The sequence below is a fragment of the Lynx canadensis genome, chromosome D3, assembly GCF_007474595.2.
Source record: "Lynx canadensis isolate LIC74 chromosome D3, mLynCan4.pri.v2, whole genome shotgun sequence".
Taxonomy (NCBI): Eukaryota; Metazoa; Chordata; class Mammalia; order Carnivora; family Felidae; genus Lynx; species Lynx canadensis.
The window spans coordinates 53052484-53065301 of record NC_044314.2 but is presented as its reverse complement, the minus strand read 5'-3'; positions in this window follow the sequence as shown (position 1 = coordinate 53065301).

The window sequence follows — 12818 nt, the reverse complement described above, 5'->3', positions numbered from 1 at the left end:
TGTAAGTTTACTGCTGTGGGGCTGAAGCTGAGTCCAAGATGCTGAGAAAAAAGTGATTTTATATAGATAGGGAGAACGTTGGGACAGTCTACTCCATGAGACTTGACACTTAGGAAGTTATCTTTTCCTTTTATGGGAAGCACATGGGATGCCTGGACTGTGACCATGAGCTGCTTTGTGTGAGGCAACCAGTCTTTGTGCTGTTATAAAGAAACAATAGGCCCCAAATGGAGTCACTTTGCCAAGCCCCACCAAGACTTAATACCTAACCTAAAGGCAGTATCAGCCTGTCCCAGGAGCAGATTTTTAAATCAATCAGCCTGGAGTTTCCTGATCAGCATAATCTACTCATTTACCTTCCATGTCCCACCTTCCTTCTGCTTATAAAAGCCTTCCATTTTGTACAACTCCTCATAGCTCCCTTCTGTTTCATAGGTGAGATATTACCTATTCATGAACTGTTGATAAAGCCAATTAGATCTTCAGATTTACTCAGTTGAATTGTTTTGTGTTCTTTTTTTAACAGTGCCTTTCCCAGACATGGGCTATATAATCAATACAAGAAAACGTGGAAGGTCTACTTACCTGCTAGAAACCCTTTCATTTAGCAATCATGGTTGTTTGCCTTACATGTTTCCCTAGGTAGCCCATGTAAGGTAAAGGAAAATTATAACTAGCAATGTAGTTCGAATCATAACTTCCTGCTTGAGTGAGAAACAATGTGATGGGAACAATACTCTCTTCCGACCCTGCGTCTACTCTCTGCCCTGCCTTGATAAGACTGTTGTTACACCCATGGAGGCTTAACTCTGTTAAGTTCAAGGACCATCCCTCTGTCACCAAAACACTCATTGCCAAGTGAGTTTCATCTCTCAAACCCAGGAATGGTTTACTTGGTCGTAGACTCTCACCTTCAGGGAGAGGTAGGAGTTGTACAGGTAGTTCTACTGGGCCCTGCATTTAATAAGAAAAAGAGAGTGAAATCTTTTGACAAGTTTTATCTTTTATATAATTTCTTTCTCATGAGGATCCAAAGAACCAACACACAGTCTGGACCAGAGATAGGATATATTACTAATTTTGGAAAGCCCTTAGGATACCTTGCCATTTTCTTAAATACTCTTCTGGTTTGCCTTTTAATTTTAGTTATGGTATATTTTGATATAGAAACACTTTAATTTTTGTTTGTCACATCACTTTTATCCTTTGAACTTTTGCTTTTATGTTTAGAAACTCTGAAACTCCTAATACTACAATTTAGGGGTCTTAACAGAGCCGGGGACTCTAGCATATGACACCCTTCATTTTGCCTATAAAAACCTTTGTCCCTTGTAGCTGTGAAGAATTCTTGGTTGCAAATGACAGAAACCACCCTTGGCTAACTTAAATAGAAAAGGAATTTATTGCAAACATGCCCAGTACTTGGAAGGCTTGAGAACCAGACTCAGAAAATGGGCAAGAACCAAGGGAAGCTGGGGCAGCTACTGCTGGAATCACAGCCCAAGTGCAGTATTGGGTCAATTTGTTTAGGGGGCTGCCACTGGCTCCAGTCTACATCATGCTACCATGGACTATCAGCCACCCATGTTCTCTAGTTCAATAATAAAATACATGTGGTATATGCGGAAATTAATATTTTAGAGTAAAATAATACCAAGAGGTTTTATGTTTGTAATTATTACCAGCTGCTGTTTTTCAAATTGACATACCTGTTTATTTCTCCCTGGCCTACAACCCCCCACCTCTGTTATGCTGCCCAAATTGCCAGATTAGAGCAGACCAAAGAATACATTGACATGACAGAAAATGGTGCCTTTAAAGATAAAGTGAGTATTGGGAGTCTTTTCCTACCCTGTTGTTGCTTGGGGGATATCATATGTTGGAGTATTTAATGTTTACAATATGCCTCATATCCTGCTTGTCATTAAAGCTGCTGCCTGTGCCATGAGGAATTTCTCAAGTTGGCTGCACGTTTACATGCCTTACATGACTGCCTTAAGGTGGAACGCGGGAGATGGAGTTAGCTGAACCTAGGCTACATGGGAGTGCCCTCTTTGCAGGGGCCAGGGCACTGCCTCTGTCCTAAGATTCGGATACTGGAGGGCCAAAAAGAAAGAAATCTGCACTATAGACCTGGCTTTCCTCTAAAGTCCCCACCCCCTTAGCATCCTGGTCAAGTCATTGTGCTCCTCCTTGGTATTCCAAACCACAGATCTGGATAGAGGTGAGGGGAGATGAGCATCCATTTTGTCCACTTCAAAACTTGTGTTCCTCTTTTCATGTTGTACCTCCTTGGGGCTTATGCCAACCCTTACACCCTTCGAGTTGGGGTTATTGACTAACTTGCCTTGCCTGTACGTCGATTAGAAATATCACATGGCTCATCTTCTTGAGCACTGCTTTTAGTTCTGCCTTTGTCTGGAGTACTGACTTTAGTATATTTATTCACTAATCATCCAGCACCAGACTTTAAAAGATTTTTTTAAAATGTTTATTTATTTTTGAGAGAGAGAGAGAGAGAGAGAGAGAGAGCGAGCGAGCATGAGTGGGGGAGGGGCAGAGAGAGAGGGAGACACGAATCTGAAGCAGGCTCCAGGCTCCAAGCTGTCACCACAGAACCTGATGCGGGCTCGAACTCACGAACTGTGAGATCATGACCTGAGCCTAAGTCGGACACTTAACCAACTGAGCCACCCAGGTGCTCAGCACCATGACTTTACAATTAAAGTTGATCTTGCAGCTGAACTTACAGCTTGCAAACAACAGAAACCACCCTTGGGTAGCTTAAACAGAAAAGGAATTTATACCCAGTACTTGGAAGGTTTGAGAACCAGGCTCAGAAAATGGGCAAGAATTAACCTCCATTTTTTAGCCTATAGATAACTCTTAATATGTTAAACTGAATTTATAAACTAGTCCTTCCAAATCTGCCTCTTTTCCTGAATTCTCTTAGTTAATAGCATCACTATCCTCCAAGTTTCCCAAGCCCGAAATCAGTGAGTTATCCTGAATCCGCTCCCTTTCTAAGTACTTCACACACAATCTAGTTACGGTAGTTACCACCTTCTTAAAAAATCTCTTGAGACCATTTCCTGTTTCTTTTTGTCTTATTACTGCCTTAGTATAAGTTTAGATTTCTTTTCTTGTGGTTAACTGCAATATCCTTTTAACTGGTTCCTGTTTTTAAAATGCATTCTCTTCAATCTATAACGACATGGCAAAGTAATCTTCCTAAAACAAATCTGATTATTTCATTCTTCTGCTGAAACCCTTTTGTGGCTTTCTTAGCTCTCAGAATAAAAATGGAATTCAACTCTTTAAGATAAAAGTCTGTCTTTGATATGACCTTTGACTATTTCTGTAATTCAACTTTTATATCTGCTGTAAGGTATATTTTGCTCCAAACATAGAGTTATCTAGACTGGGCTTTTACTCTTTCTGCTTTCCCATCTTCATTCCTATTAATGTTTTAAAACTTAATTTGATTGTTGAGTAGTATGTTTGTAGATAGATAATATTTTGATATTTTTACAATGGGCTTATGATCCAATTCGGGGTAATCAGAGTCATTTTCTGGGACTTTTCTTCTGGAGAGGAGTGGGAAAGACTCTCTTTTGCTTTTCAGGTAAAGATGCTGCTAAGATGTGAACCTGGGGCTTCTATCATTTGGAGGAACTCATTGGCAGAGATTGAGACCAACATCTAGGGAGAAGTAGAGCTAAGAATGGGAGGAAGGGAATATGAGAGAATGAGAAAGCAAGTCATGGTGACATTTTGAGCCCTGGATCTGGTGTGTGTAATGTTAGGTCTATTACAGTCTTTTCCAGTTATTAGCTGATAAATCCACTCTCCCTTTTTCTTTCATTTAAATTAGATTGATTAGCTTTCATCACGTCAGACCAAAAGAGTCCATGGAGGTGCAATAGAATTAATAAGTTAACATTACTTATAAACTTAGTCTTTACAATTTTGGCTGTAGCTATACATAGTATAATTTTGGCAGATGCTTTTCAGGGGAAACATACTGCTTTAAGCCTACATAAAGGAGGCTGTACTTAAAAGGGTAACTTTGAACTCTTTGTACTTAAAGTTAAGACTTTGTATGAATTAGTATTGGAAGTAGACACATGGAAAATGTAAGAATTTTTAAAGAAAGTTTATTTGTAATCTTGTATCATTTAACCTAATGGTTCTCAAATCTGGGTGTACAGTCATCTGAAGAGCTTCTAAAACTGCAGATCCGTAGGACCTCCCCAGACTAAGTAAATCAGAATCTCTGGGGCTGGGACCCAAACATTGGTATTTTTTAAAAGCTCAGTTTCAACTTTTAATAAGAGTTGAGAACCAAAGACCTAACGTGTTTCTGTTCCTTGAGGAATTCAAGTTACCTACACATGGATTTTTATTGATCTCTTTTCCTCATTGTAATTTTCCCCATAATGGGCATAACATTAAAATCTAGTTGCTGGCTTTTGTGGTGTTTTCTAATTTGGGATTTCTATAAAACTGGCCAGGGACATACGATTAGGCACTGCTCATCTTTAATTTTGATTTTAATAAAGTGGCTGTAAATGTGAATCTCTGTGTAAGTTCTCTATGTTGTCTTACTGAGATTTACATTTTTCTCAGACTTATCTTTGTAGAAGCTTGCTTTAAGGAAGCGATACTAGAAGTAAGAAGATAACTTTCAATAGTAAAATTGATGCAAAAAGAAACCATTAGAATGATATATTAAAATAAACACAACTTATATCATTAGGAGTATGATATATAGAACAAAAAGATTCCTTGGATTTTGACGTACATTTTGGTCTGTTTATCCCAAGAGTTTGATAAGATTTCCATGCTAAAAGCAATTGCTGTTTAAGATGAAAAGGATATTTCGTTTTTGATGATGTATCTGATTTAAAGGCAGACATTTTTCTTAATTTGCAATTTATGATATCTGCCAGTTGCCTTCGTGTGTCACACACACGCACACACACACACACAGACACACTTCAACTGTAATAGCATTTACATAAATCCACAGAAAACAATAGACAGTAAGAAAACAATGTTAGAGAAATGGTAGGAATTAATTAAAATCGCTTTATTAATCATATAAAAATTTAACAGAATGGTTTCTTGGTGCTTAGCATTGATCTAAGGGCTAAGAGGGTTACAATCCTGATCATATGAAATTTGCAATCTAATTGGAGAGATGAGACAAAGCAGAAAAATTAAATAAACTTGCAGGGTGTATATGCGTCAGTTTTAGTCTGCATAGTAATGACGATAAGTACTGCATCTCAGATAATGGAGATATACACAAAATAAGCTTCCTAAAAGATGTGAAATGAAAAAGACTTTTTGATCTTTCTCTGTGTATTTCAGTACCCTGTAGTGAGTCTTTAGTTTCATATATTTTTTTTTTCAACGTTTATTTATTTTTGGGACAGAGAGAGATAGAGCATGAACGGGGGAGGGGCAGAGAGAGAGGGAGACACAGAATTGGAAACAGGCTCCAGGCTCTGAGCCATCAGCCCAGAGCCTGACGCGGGGCTCGAACTCCCGGACCGCGAGATCGTGACCTGGCTGAAGTCGGACGCTTAACCGAATGCGCCACCCAGGCGCCCCTTTAGTTTCATATTTTTGACCACTTCCAAGTCAGAAGCAAGTTCCCTTGGTGGCCAACTTTTGTTTTTCTTGGTCTATCCTTTATAGAACATTGTTTAGAAAATTCTGTTTGGGGGTGTGAGCTGATAGATTTTCAAAGGGTTCCAAAATTTAAGATTTTGCGTTGGCTTTTGTTTGTTCTGATTTCTTAACCTCAAAATAGAAGGTAGTGTGAGCGTGGTACAGGTATCTTGGCTCCTAGTATGGCGGACTGGTAGTGAGTAACAGGGCTCAAATCTAGAGTCTTTGGGGAATATCAAATTCTTTTAACCTATGGGCTCTCATGAGCTTATTACAAGTAGTCAGATATTTTAGCCTTTCCTGGGGATTTCTAGTTACCCTTCCTAATTTGTCTTAGCTCTGGTTGGGTAACAAACGACATTGTTGGAGTCATTTGTGAGGTATGTTCCAAATAATGAATAATTGCCTTTCCCACACATTAGAGTGCTTATCCCATAAAGATGGTATAGTCACACATTACAATTCCAAAGTTGGAGAGAGAGGGATGAATGTAAATAGTTGCATGTATTTGTGCTTGTGGGGGATGTGTCCTAAATGAAAACATCATTTGACTTGTGTCGTGCTAGGAAAAGGGATACAAAACAATTGCTTTAGTATAAAGATAGAGCTGTTTCTCTCTGGTCTCATCTTTCCTTATTGGGAAAGAAAGATTTGTTTTTGTTTTGTTTTGTTTTGTTTTGTTTTGTTTTGTTTTAGTCTTCATCTCAAAACCACTTTTTTGATGACTGGTCAAAATTGCTTTCTTTTCAGCCACTTGAACTCCAATTCGATTAGACCCTTTCTCCTCAGGGCACTTCATCCTTATAAAAAAATCACCTCAGATGCCCTCACTGTTTAATACTCCACCCAATTGTAATAACTTCTTACTTTTGTTTTTCTCCTGAAGATCTCTAGCTTTCTTTAGGAGTTTGCCTCTCTATTTTCACTCTCTGTGGCTTTCCATTTTGGCTCCTCATCTCAGAATCAAATTCTGGTTTGTTGTTTCAAATAAGTATTACTATATCTATTAACTAATTACGTTTCAGTTCCTCCAGCTTCAGGTAGTTTGGGATTTCCTGAGTCTCTTCATTTGGAGAAAGGATTTTTTTTTTATGTTTCCACTGCAGGTATTTAATGATTGAACATTCATATAAACTTAAACTTCAGAAGAGCAAATAGCCTCAACATAAGTATAATTAAGCTTCATGGTACCTTAGTGAAGAAGGGAGAATAAATAACCAGGGAGGCTACAATAGTTTCCTCCCAAGCCTGATTAAAAACAAAGTTTTAAAATGTTAAACTGGTGCTAATCTGCATGACTGCTTCAGGTTTCATTTGAGGAAGAATTGTGGCTGCTAATATTCTCACTAAAATATGTGAATCTATTTACATAATCAGAGCCCTATGGGATGGAGCTTAGATTTAATATGGTTTTGGTGCTTATGTGTTTTCCAGTACATTGATTAATACTGTCCTCTGAAGTGGAACCCAATCAGGGGTAACCTGCCAGAGGACTATTTTCTAGAAATTTCAGCTGAACTAATATCTGTGGAAATCTTAAGACTATAGAAGAGTTGATGAATATACCACAATTAAACTTGCTTTGTGAATTGAAGAATGGGGCAAAGGATAATGAACATATTGAAATGATTCCACATGTTTTATGTATGACACATTTGTAATTAAAACAGATCCTCAAGGTAAGTTTGATATACTAATATAATAATTTCAAAAAAGCAGAATACATTATTAAATATCTACAGGGCATAATTCCCAGTTGGAGAATGTGAAAATTTGGCTTGTTTTGCTACTTCAACAGTTGTTTACCAGAAACTAGAGATTGAGTGTACCAGTAAGCTGTATTTGTTGGGCAATCTGTTACATTGCTCAAATCTGTATCTATATATGTGGATATCTATATCTACTTATATCTCTATCTATCTCTATGTATCTATGAGTACATCTTCAATATATAATTTTCTAGTTATACAGTTATAAATAACTTTAATTTCAGTCACTCAACTAAACATTAACTTTTATCCTAATTTCCTCAGTCTTGCGAAGATCCTCTGAGAGCTTTAACAATTCAGCAGTTATTGTACCTGGCAGCTCTAGGTCATGGCTTTTGCAGCCAGGGTCATTTTAGGGTTTGATGGGGGATTTAACAACCCCATTGCTGTTTATAAATGATTGTTACAACCTTTTCTATCATGGGATCTTCCAAACAATCCTGTGAGGTTGGAATAAGTACTGTTTTACAAACTGTTTTACAGAGGCAACTGACATGTTCCATAGACTTTCATTTTTAAGTTATGAGTAAGGGTTGATTAACCAATAATCTATTAAGTGAATCATTGCAATTGACTAAAATTTGGTTTTCATGAGGAAAATTAATAGGTAACTAGAGGGCTCTAAGTCAGTATATACGTGACTAAAGAGTCTGGCTACTATGTATTTGGTGAGTTTACAAAACTTCTATTGTACTTGTTCCCATGTAGATAGTTGCAGTTCCCACAATGTCAAGGAAAAGCACTCAGTTATCCCTACATCATCCTTGTTTTCTTGACTGTGGGAATGATTTTAGTTGATGCTCCTTTGTCTCGTAATTATGAGTTACTGTTAGAGTATTGTGAGTTGTTTGATTAACTTTACACTGTAGGATGTTTGCATATTTGCAACAATGATATTTGTGGCTCTTTTGATCAAAATAGATTTTAAGGTAAGTTATTACTTTAAGGTTACTTTTATATATGTGTATTAGTGGAATATATATAATATATTTATATATTATATAAAATAAGCAAATTTACCTTTAGGTAAATATGTATAGTATGTTTTATTGTATACATAAATGTATGCCAGCCACTAAGTTGTATATGCAACACTAAGTTGTGTATGCACAGATGTGAACCAGCATACTTGTATATTGAATGAAGCAGATGTACCCTATAGGGAGAATGGGTGAGATGGATGGGCCTTGGGGTCTTTGGCATTCCTTAAGTGAGCTGTGTTAAAAAAGTAAGAACCATCTATTTTCAGGAGTCCTAAGTTGGAGAATGACAGGAACCTGCTTGTTTGGCATGTGGTTATGGGGACTCTTGGGGTATACTTCCAATTTCCATAAAGACCTTGTTGATGTCACGTATTTGTAAGAAGAGAGTGGGACTGTTTGCATAGAATCTGGCCTTTTGCTATATGATTATGTGGAAATGAATCACAGTTGTGTTGGCCAGAACCACCATTAAGCTTTGTATGTGAAATGCATTAAAGAATTATTTTGTTTCTCCCCTGCAGCTATGATTTCTTATATATGTGTAAAACTCTACAATTAGAGATTTGCCAGTCTAATTCTTTTCTGAAGGGAAAATTGAGCCATGGAGACATGAGGTGATTTAAGACCAGAGAGGCTGAGATAGAACCAGTGATCAGAGCTCCTGATACTCTCAGCCTAAGGTGTTTTTTTTTTTTTTAATCTAAATTTTATTTCTTATATAGGAAATATATCCACATGGTTCAAAAATCAAAAATTACAAAAGGGTGAGGCAGTTAAGTGTCCAACTTCAGCTCAGGTCATGATCTCATGGTTTGTGAGTTTGAGCCCTGCAACAGGCTCTCTGCTGTCAGTGCAGAGTCTGCTTAGGATCCTCTGTTACCCTCTCTTTCTCTGCCCCTCCCTTGCTTATGTGCTCTCGCTCTCTCAAAAATAAATAAACATTGGGGCGCCTGGGTGGCTCAGTCAGTTAGGCATCTGACTTTAGCTCAGGTCATGATCTCACAGTTTGTGAGTTCGAGCCCTGTGTCAGGCTCTGTGCTGACAGCTCAGAGCCTGGAGCCTGCTTCAGATTCTGTGTCTCCCTCCTTCTCTGCCCCTCACTTGCTCAGGCTCTGTCTCTCTCTCTCTCTCTTTTTGTCTCTCTCTCAAAAAAAAAATAAATTAAATAAAAAAATTAAAAAAATAAACATTTAAAAAAATTAAAAAAGGGCTTATAATGAAAATCTCCCTTCCCTTCCATTCCATTCCTCAGACATTCATTTCCCCTCTTTGGACAGAAACAATGCTATCAGTTTTGTAAGTATGCTCCCAGAAGTGTTTAATGCATGTACAAATAAGTATATGTGTAGATACTCTCCTCGTCTCTTTTTATCCAAATGGTAGTATACTCTTCATATGATTTTATACCTTGTGTGTTTTTTTTTTAACTCAGCATTTGAAATCACTTCATATTGTTACAAAAAGAGAATTCTCATTAATTTTTATGGCTATAGAATATTTCTTTGAATAGATATATCATTTATTTAATCAATCATCTATTGATAGACATGTAGGTTGTTTCTAGTCTGTGCAATAGCAAATAATGCTGCAGTGGAATATCTTATACATATATAATTTTATACATGCTTGACTCAATTTATATGATAAATTCCTAGAAAAGGAATTTTCTATGTTTAAGAGTTGATTACCTGGTATATATTGCAAAATTGCACTTCATAGAAGTTGAATCGGTTTACATACCTGCCAGCAATATATAATATTGCCCATTTCTCCATACACTTACCAACATAGTGTATTATTAATTTTTTTGGTTGTTGCCTATCTAATAGTCAAAAAACAGTGGGTGAGTGTTGCTTTAATTTGTACTTTTCTTATTTCGAGTGAAGTTGTACATTACTTTATACATTCCGGAGCCTTTTTCCTTTCCTTTTCTGTAAACTGTCTGTTCATATATTTTGTCCATTTTCCTTCTAGTCTGTTGGTCTTTTCCTGATCAATGTTTTTGAAAGTCTTTCTAAATTAGTAACCTTGATACACTGTCTGTATTTTTTCTCAGTTAATCTAACTATTAGGTGCCCAGCATCAGACTAGGACATGCTGCTTACTTTTGAGAAAGATAGTAGAAACTTGGTTTTGAATATATGTAGCAAAGTTAAGAATCTTTTCTCCCTGGTTACATTTGAAAGAGTTGAGAAATCATTAGAAGAAAATCTGTGTAACAGTACACTATAATAAGAGCCTGTTTCTGGTTGGTTTATTGATCAAAACTGCTGTGGGTCTTTGGTGGGAGAAGCCTTCAACTGTGTCACAATGAATGGAGACAAATGAGCATTGAAAAATCTGCAGCCACCTGGAAAAATAGGCTCCTCTCTTCTGGGAAACCTCTAGTTTCTTAAAGACCCCTATTTGCAACTGAAAAATATGTCATTCTGTAGTGTGTAGATCTGAGTGGTTAAGGTTTTAGCCAAAAATATTTGTTCATTTGAAAATAAACGATAATCCTCATGTTCAGCTTTTTAACTAACTCTTCAAACCCTTTGTGGTTATGGATTTCAGTGGTAAATGGATAGAATGAGAGCATCAAGATTTTTGGGCGATACCTCAGAAACTGAAAATGAAAACATATACAGTTGACCCTTTAACAGCATGGGTTTGCACGTCTACTTATATGCAGATATTTTTTAATAAATACAGTACTACGCTATAAATGTATTTTCTCTTATGATTTTCTTAACATTTTTTTCTCTAGATTATTTTAAGAATACAGTATATAATACATATAACATACAAAATATGTATTAATTCACTATGTTATTGGTAAGGCTTCTGGTCAATAGTAGGCTATCAGTTGTTAAGTTTTGGGGAGTTAAGCTGTACATAAATTTTCCACTGTGCAGAGGGTTGACGCTCCTAACCCCTGTTTTATCTAAGGGTCAACTATACAATGAGGAAATTAAATTTGGTATTATAGTATTTTCTGATACCTAAGGCATATTAATTATAACTAATAGTTTGTATAAGAAAGCATGGAATTTTTAAAAATAACATCAGGTAAACAGTTATGATTAGGTTGTCAGAGAGGGAAGTATAGAGTCTCTCTTGGTGACAGTTAGCTGGGGACTGTATCCAGGGCATCAGTGGTATTAATGCATCAACACATCACTGGCATTGGGGTGTCAATGGTGCATCCATCCCAACAGTGGAGCAGCCAGAGCAGGAAGGAAAGGTTTAATTTATATTAAGTAAATTTTATTCACATTAAGAAATACAAAGCATTTTAAAACTTTGGATAATATAGCTATGTGAAATCTATTTCAGTCCCTCAAAGAATATACCTTGGTTTTTTGCCTTCATGGCCTTGAACATATATTTTCTCTGACTTAAATCTTTTCTGACTTTGCACTTCTCCTGTGTTTGTCCAACCTCTACTACTCATTTTACAAGTCTCAGCTTAATTGTCCCTTCCTTCTAGAAGCTTCCCTGACCCTTTTATGTATGGATTCAGTGCACTCTGCAGTAGTTTTGTTCCGTATTCTAACTGCTTGTTACTTGTCTGTTTTCCTGACCAGCATATAAATTCCCAAAGGCTAGAATCCATTTATATGTATTATTTTATCCCTTGGCACATAGTAGTCTTCAAGAAATATTTATTGAATGAGTAAATGTGGAATACATTTATTCAAAATTACCTAAATAGTGTGTTATGATTTTGGTTAAAAAAAGAAACTATGGTTTAAGTTACAGACATAATAATTTTTTAAGCTTCATGTAATATTTTTAATGAAGATACTATGTACCCTAATCTCCTGCAATAAATTACCAAATGTGCAACCGTGAAAGATCAAACTAATATTTATGTTATTTATAATATTTATAGGTATTGATTTACTAGTGTGTTATAATCTATCATGTCCAGTGGGTTCTAGAATATACTTTTCTATTTACAGTACTGTGCTTTTGTAAGTATTGTATTGTAGATTTAATGATGAAAACTGAGAGGTATTTTGGTATATATGATATTAGGAGTGTAATACTCAGCATTATAGAAAAATCTAATTGTGGTACTGATACAGTGTCAGTTTGGATCCTGTCAGATTATTGTTTTTTTTACAGAAATTTGCCTAAGAGTAGGCATCTAGTAGGTGGCAGAAACTAGATTGGAGGTGCAACCAATATGTGCTCATCCAAGGTCATTTTATTGTTTCATACAATTTTCCTGTTCTAATATGGCTCTTAGTGACGTTATTGAATAACTGTGCTGATGAATAAAAGATATGAAAGAACGGATACTATTTTTGGGAGAACAAAGTACAATACTGTAACATATGATATAAAACAAGTGAAATATATAAATTTTTTATAGTTATCAGAATGTGTTTCATAGCTA